The sequence below is a fragment of the Plectrocnemia conspersa genome, unplaced genomic scaffold (assembly GCF_051122295.1).
Source record: "Plectrocnemia conspersa isolate PC_06_02 unplaced genomic scaffold, ASM5112229v1 ptg000005l, whole genome shotgun sequence".
Classification (NCBI taxonomy): Eukaryota; Metazoa; Arthropoda; class Insecta; order Trichoptera; family Polycentropodidae; genus Plectrocnemia; species Plectrocnemia conspersa.
Window position 1 is genome coordinate 16423310 of NW_028277169.1, and position 8331 is coordinate 16431640.

An 8331-nucleotide genomic window follows, 5' to 3' on the forward strand; every position below is an offset into this window, starting at 1 on the left:
TTTCAATAAACTGTAATTTTGCTTTTACAAGTAAGTATAGCACGTACTTATGTATACGTTTGACCTCGAAGCTCGGCAGTATTCAGAGGTTTTAAACATGTATAATAAATAATATAAATTACCCTTCAGTGTTCAGCGAAAGGTTTTAATTAATTATATGTGCTAATATAGTCTGGACGATTTAATAATTCAGTTCGTTAATTCTTAATTTTATTTAATTGTTGATACTGAATAAAGAGGCTTACTTTACATTTTAAATTTAAATTCAAATTGAATTATTTAAACATGTTTTATGAATAAATTGTAATTATTAATATGATGAAAATGGGCAATAATTTTAAAACGCTATTTAAAATAGCAATATCATTTTTTGCATACACGCCATTTATTCACAAAGCTTTTATACAAATTCAGTGTTGAGGTTTGATTTAAAGGCTTGACAAAAATAAAACTCCCCTTTATATATATATATTATAGATAGATGATAATCTAATCTGTACATGTACATAATAAATTGTACGCTGCTTAAAATGTATCACACCTTATTATTTTAATTTAATTTTGTTATATAATATAGTAATTTATATCACTTGATTTTTATAAAATATTAGACGTTTATTACAACATTTTTAAAAGGCAAAATAGTGCTTAAATCAGCACCCGTGCCGCTCTCTATCCACTCCTGAGATTCCTTGCAGTGCCCGAGGCATTGGCGAAGTTTACTATTGAAAAACGAGCATTTTCGCTTAGTTTTTCGTTTGGTAAGTGGCCGTTGCCAGTTACGACCAGTCGTACATTAAATTTTCCGTTCCAATATGGGTTATTACGACCCCATGTGGTACTTGAAGGTAGTACCCACTATGTGTACCACCACATACCGGCACCTACGACAACCATGTGACACACGTTCAATTCGCGCTGAAATCTTGATACCAACGAACGCAAACACCGTGTGTCCGTTAATCCTACTAAACAACAAACAGGATTTCGGATGCATTAGCATTCTCATATTATTATTTAACTATCTCTGAAGTATACAAAGCAAATATTTGGTGAATCGTATCAGCCAACGCTGTTGTTTGTCAGTCACAGAATAAACTATGTGCAAGTGGATGCGATAACTTTGCCCATTGATAAGCAATTCCTATGAAAATAAAGAAATACAAAAATATATTTTCCATAAATATAATACAACAAGATGTAAAAGGAGATCTTATACTAGTTTTTTTTTTAAAAATATATTAGATAATGTGCTACAAAAAATTACAATTAATCATTAAGGTCTCACAGAATAAATACAGACTAATTAAGAAATTTACCATTTTTTTTATAATGATGGAATAAAAAATAGATTCACAGATAAACTAGTAGTTCGTATTACCATATTGTATTTTTTGAAGCATATTAGCGTCATATGCATTCTAAATTTTCTAAGGCAATATATTACATTTCTTTTATAATTTGGTTTAGGAAATCTTTCTTAGGATTTTTCATTCTTATATATCTGTTTTATCTATTTTGATGTATTATAGTGTATCTATCAATTTAACATATACTCTATCAAATGCTTTTTTCTAAAGCAATATAGCAAATATTTTCTTCATTGGAGGATTATATTTATAACAATGCTTTTATGGTTTCCCATTCCCGTTTATATCCAAATTCTAAATCACTAAGTAAGCTTGTACACTTATATCCAGGCCTGCCAAGAGGGAGAGGAGAGAAGACAAATTCTCGGGGGCCGTTCTTCTTGAGGAGCTTGACTCCGGAAAAAATAATAACAGGAATATATTAGGGGTACCGGAAAAGATTCCATTTTCTTACATTCCTTGTTTGAGATCAGTTTGTCCCTGGACACGGTGGAGTGAGCATCTTTGTAAGTTTTTTTTCTGTAGTATTGTTCCTCTGCTTTCTTTTTTGCGCCATAAATATTTTTTTATTCTTAAGGGTATAATAAGCAAACCAGAAGCAACCGAACAACACATGCGGCATTGCATACTACTTTTTTTCGATCAAGGCTGGAAAGCAACTAAGGCAGCTAAAACCATTATTGAAATTTATGGAGTTTTGGTTCCGGCGATTTAAATCTGGCGATAGGACCTTAACAAACGCTCCGAAATCAGGACGACCTTAAAAATTCAACGATGAACTGCTGAAGGTCATTTTGGAGTCAGATCTTCGTCAAAGTATCGAGAATTAATCCCAAAAACTTGCTGCTCCGTGATCTACAGTGCAAGAACACATAAAAAAATCGGCAAAACTAATCGAAGGGGTGTTTGGGTTCCCCATGCGCTTTCAGTAATAGCAAAGAGGAGCGGATGAACACGTGCGATTCACTGTTGTCAAGAAACAGAATTCACCCATATTTGGATCAAATTGTGACTAGTGACGAAAAGTGGATAGTATACGACAAGGTGGTGCGAAAAAAACAACGGATTTTAAAGAACGAAGTACCAGTTCCGACCCCTAAGCCCGGCCTCACCCTTCGCAAGGTCCTATTGTGTGTATGGTGGGATATTCGTGGAATTATCCATTATGAACTGTTAAAACCGGGTGATACGATAACTGCAGAAGTTTATTGTCAACAACTCGATAGATTGAATGAGAAATTAAAAGTGAAACGTCCGAATTTGATGAACCGAAAAGGAGTGATTCTGTTACACGACAACGCGCGCCCTCACAGTGCAAAGATGACCCGTGAAAAAATATGCAATTTAAATTTTGAAGTCTTGAAGCATCATCCATATTCGCCAGACCTCGCTCCTTCTGATTTTTATCTCTTTAGATCTATGGAACATTCATTTAGGGACAAAAAATTTGAAAATCTGAAAAGTCGCAAATCATTTAAATTCGTATTTTAATTCGAAACCACCAAATTCTTATAAAGCGGGAATCGAAAAATTGCCTGAAAGATGGCAAACAGTTCTAGATAATTGTCCATCAATAATGAATCTGAACTAAACTACAACTGTTTTAGATGTATGTATTAATGTATATCAGGTGAAAGTTCTTTTGGCCCTTTTATATACATATAATTCAAGAAATAAAATAAGCGGAACATTGCCTTCAAAAGCACCTACTTTTTAGGTAGTACTTTCACAATAAACATTATTATTCAAAGGGACAGATTGTAAACAGTAAGTTTTAGTGTTCGATCTGAAAATTTAGATCGCTAAGGAAGAAGCAAAGATTCAAAGAAAAAAAAATATGAAATAAATTAACTGCCAAATATATCTTTATAATTTCTAATTTCAATGTCGTTTGATTAATCGTTTTATTTATTAATATTTTTGTATTATATTATTTTAAATATATTATCTTTAAATTTTGCCTAAGTATTTTTTTGTCTATTTTAATATATTTTATTTAAATTTTTTTTAATTTATTTTGTATCATACATCTACTGCAAACCAAAAAATAATAATTAACGTAATATTCGAAATATAATACATCTATTTTTCGTGCATTTTAATATCTATTAAATTATTTTTTTGTATAATTAAAAAAAATATATTTACATATTATTTAAAACCAGTTTTTGATTTGTAAAACAAATGAAAACTTAGTTTTATTTTTTGGATGGTTTTTGGTTAAAAGTATGTGAATAAGTGGATATTTGTCTTAACGGCGTAGCATTCTTATATATACCCTCATTTATTAAAATAGAGAACAGTTATTTAAAATAAATATATTTTACATAAAATAATATTTTTTAAATTTTAACTTGAATAAAATATCATATTTTAACCCTTTTTATCTTACCAAGAAATAATTTTAGTTTAAAATGTTTAATAACGCGTTGAAAGTGTTACATAATTTATTTTACTAGAAAAATATATAAAATACTTGACATAAATTTAAAGCCGTTCAATGTTGTTTAGCGACCCAAATTTCGGTCGTTTCCCATATATTAAACAGCTCTGATCTAGGAAAACGGTTTATGGGGGAGTCAAGATAATGCGGAAGGCTTAAATTGCATTGAACTTAAATTATAATGAAAGGGTAGGCTAAAATTAAAGTCTTTATAGGTTTTAAACTACCGGTTAAAATACTTAAACGTATAAAATGTGTATACAGTTCCTATTAAATATTTACTTTGTTTAGAAATAAAAGGAATACACTATCAAAATATTTTAATAGGACCTTTAATTTGGGATGAAATAATAAATATAGCATTGCGACCACATTAATTATTCTGTCTTTTTGCTACAAAGTTAAATATGAAGAGAAATAGACATGAAATATTTATATTAATAAACGTTATATTTACTACAGTTTTATTCACATATTTATTTATTTTGCTTAATACTATGATAAACAATATAAATTTATGTATCTCATTAATTTTGAATTTGGTTTTAAAAGGCCTATTTAGGTCATGCATTTTCATGGTATCGTTAATTTAGAAATATACATATATTGGAATATTATCTGAATTTGTATTATCTGTATGTAAATATAAAGTTATGTATGTATGTTTGATAATATAATACGTATAATATAGGAAGAGCGTGTATTTACGTCGTCTTTGGCTACATCGAAGAAATTCGCCTTAGCCTCGAGAAATATGAGGAAATTTGATAGGTTCTCGTGAGTGTATCGATATTCTGTATGTTTTCAGTGTTTACAGAGGAGTCGTTTCCCGTTTGGGAAACCCTCGTCTCCTGTTTGTGGATTTTAGGGATATTCCAAGGCCTGGGGCTATCGGGTGACAGTAACTGGGGTCGGTAGATCAAACAGCTGTTGGCGACCCATTATAATGCGAATACTCGCAAGACTTTGCAACAGAGATTTGAAACTTTTCGCATATATTTTTTTAACGTGTAAAATTTTGCGATAAGCTTATTTTTGAAGGTGAAAAATAGATTTTTTCTCAACCTCCGTCTTAAAAAAAATATATTCTTATAATGTTATTTATAGGCTAGAGTTTCAGACTTTTGCCAGAAAGACAAATTACTTGTATACAAAGTAATACTTAAACCAATGTTTTTACCCATTCGAAATAAAGTGTGATGATCCTCTATTGATTTAAGCGTGTACATATAATATACGAAAATAAATCTTTTGTCAGAGAATATTTTTAATAAAAAAAATTAAACATCGTTTCTTGTTAAAAGTAAAATATCAGATTATCGTTGTTTTGTTTAGTAACAAAATTATAGTATTTTTTTCCAAAAAGAATAAGTTGCATAAAATCGACTTATTTAAAAAATAATAACATATATAAAATCAGCGAAAATTTTTACATATGATAAGTGTTCTTAATACTTGATGCAAGTATAAAATTACGCTTGAAAAGAGCACAAAACACATTGAAAAATTATACAAATTTTACGAAAATAATATATTTTAATTATATATAAATTTACATGTTCTTCGGGTGTTTTCCTATTAAATTTGTTGCTAATGTATAATAAAATGAATTCGTTACATTAAATAGTCCTGAACGTAAACCAACCGTTGACAACATCGTCCGATCCGAATATGTTCAGTTGATAAAAGTGACATTTCGGTCTCGACTCGTATACATTACAGCATACTATCGTATGACATGCAGTAAAGCATAGACAAAGTATTATATATTACGTATACACAAACATTCTTATACAATATGGCCCATAAAAAACTTAATTTAAATGGTAATATTTCACGATCTGTCAATGCTGAAAAAAGTGTACTTTATCATATAAGTATATCTTTTTCTTCTACTGTTTTTTTCCGATTCCAAATGTTGACGAGCACCTATTTGATTATGTCCAAATATGTATCTTGGTCCTTAACTGCACAAAACACTTCTTTAGCTGCCATCTGCATCAAATTTAAATAAACTGGCTTCTTTGAAGTGAACCTTAATTTCATCATTGGAGTTCTTTTCGTTATATACCCAACTAGAGTACGCTCGGGATAAGGATTCCGGTTTGTAATTGTGTGCGTGTATATGTATATGAGAGGGAGAAGCGATGTAGCGTGTACTTCGTTGTCTCGCTTTCTCTTTTAAGGACAGTCGCTGATTCGTCAACGCTGGTATTTGTCATTAAATGGCAGTGTGGCACAGAAGTTCGATCTTCTCTAGTGATTTATTTTAAATAATTTTGTGTTGATATTGGTTTTACCCAGATATTCCCACTGTCTCATGGGTAAGTCACTAAACTCATGCCACTGTTTTTTATTTATAAATGAAATTTGGGCATATCTGGGTTAATTGATATCAAGGCTTCAAATATACACTGTAAGTTATTCGTTCTCTTACCCGTGGATTAAAATATTTTAATTATTTTTCCTTTAATCCGTACATTATTGTTTTTTTTACACTATTCTCTGTAAGGCTTAAAAAAGTTATTATTCTTATCGTTGCGCCAATGATAATTTTTTAATTTATTCAATGGATTCTAATGATTTAATGGAGTCGTCGAGCCATTAAACAATCTGCGAATAATTTCATTCCCCATTTTATATCTTTTTGCTTTTGAAGAATAGCTAAAGACTTCATTATTTTTTTGACTAGTGAAAGATTTTGAATTTTGCAAATATTTAATTATTGACACCAATGTCTGGTTTTTTCGATTATATAATATATTTTTAATTGTCCGTTGAAACTTCCAACTTAGCTCAGATGTATGTATGTTAAATAAACATATATTTTCTTTTAAAATAAGAAAATTAAATATTCTGAGCGAAATTGTTTTGAGCCACACAGTTCACGCACACAATAACAAACCGGAATCCTTATCCCGAGCGTACTCTACTCAGGTATTTAAAATTATTTATTAATAATTTTTCTGATATTATTGATTTAACAAAATAAAACTACAAACTTACCATTAAACCAAAGTGGATTAAAAAAATTAAAAAGCCTATTTTTTTCAACAATTCATAATTTTTTTATAATAAAAATGCTTTATATTTTATTTATAATTAATTTTATCCCCTCCCTCCATCCTGTCATTGATTAATTTAGAGTGCTTTAAAAAACTAAATGTTTTAATAATTGTATGTAAAAATTTCTACCCCTGCTCCATATCAATCTAGATATTTATTTATCCAAAAACATACATTTATACTTCAATTTCATAAATTTTTTTTCACACTCTCACTAAATCACTTCTAATATATACAAGATTATCTCAATGTTTATATTAGTTTCATACGTGCATATATAATAATTAAAGGTATCATCGGCTAAAAGTGTATTTTACTATTTGTTCATTAATTGCGGTTTGCATTTAATATGCAATTTTACTCATAAATACATTAATTTGGAAATTTATAGTATACCAAACGAAGCTTGGTTATATAATTTTATAAACATTTAAACCATTATAAAATATGTTAATATTTCATTATTAAGCTCACAAGCTGATTTAGGTCAAACAACACTACATTTATTAAATGTCCAACTCTTAGTATCATCTGTCAGAGATCGACTATTAAACGTTTTTTTAAATAATATCTATATAAAATAAAAATACTACATAAAACAATAAGCTTCGAAAATTCGATACATTTTTTTGAACCACCCTCTTAAGCACACATACATACAGCAAAGCCACTTAGTCCCCAACTCAAGTTTCACACAGTGTACCACACTCATTTAACTGGCTTGTAAAAATTTTAAGATTTCGCCCGGGCAAGAACTGGGTCGAAGCTTCAAGAAAAACGAGAGACTGGGACAAAACGGTCCCGGGCCAAGGTAACAAGTTTGTTAATTTAGGGGTGAGGGGGTATGGCGAGCCCGTTAATTTGTACTTGCACGCCGTGCGGATACAAAAGGAATCGTGCGGATCCGCAATATTGCGGGATTAATTAATTCAACCTCTACCACCCTAATTGGCAGCTGTGCTTCGACTAATAACGCTATCCAACCAACCTCCGCCCTGCGTTTTAAGATTTGCTCGCTGGCAGGCGCGAGCTAATTGTAATTTAATTATTGAGGACCATCGATGGGTTAAGGCACACAAAGAGAGATTAATTCTGTATGATCGTGACAAATCAAGGACAATTGCTGGAAGACAATATACGAGACATTGAGAATATTAAGAGACAACTCAACAAATGTATCGAGATAATTAATTTTTAAGGGAAATTAATTACCAGACAATTAAACTCATAAATATAGGTAATTATCTCTATTGGCTTCAGCACCGTTGGGATTGTGGCACATACAGCATAGCGTGCCCTACAAAGAGGCCTTTTTGTGAGTTAGGCTATTTAATGAGCAGATGAGCCCAACTAGCTATGCAAAAAACCTTGATATTGGGTCTTAACGTTGGGTCAGACTCGAGAACAATTCATCTGCGAGAGTGCTACTGTCTCTGACTTGTCTTATCTGAA

General features: G+C 30.6%; 1 pseudogene; it reads left to right on the forward strand.

The window, feature by feature from the left end:
• The first annotated feature begins 2318 nt into the window (after nucleotides 1-2318).
• LOC148234951 (histone-lysine N-methyltransferase SETMAR pseudogene) lies at nucleotides 2319-4731 on the forward strand (annotated as a pseudogene).
• The last annotated feature ends 3600 nt before the right edge of the window (nucleotides 4732-8331 follow it).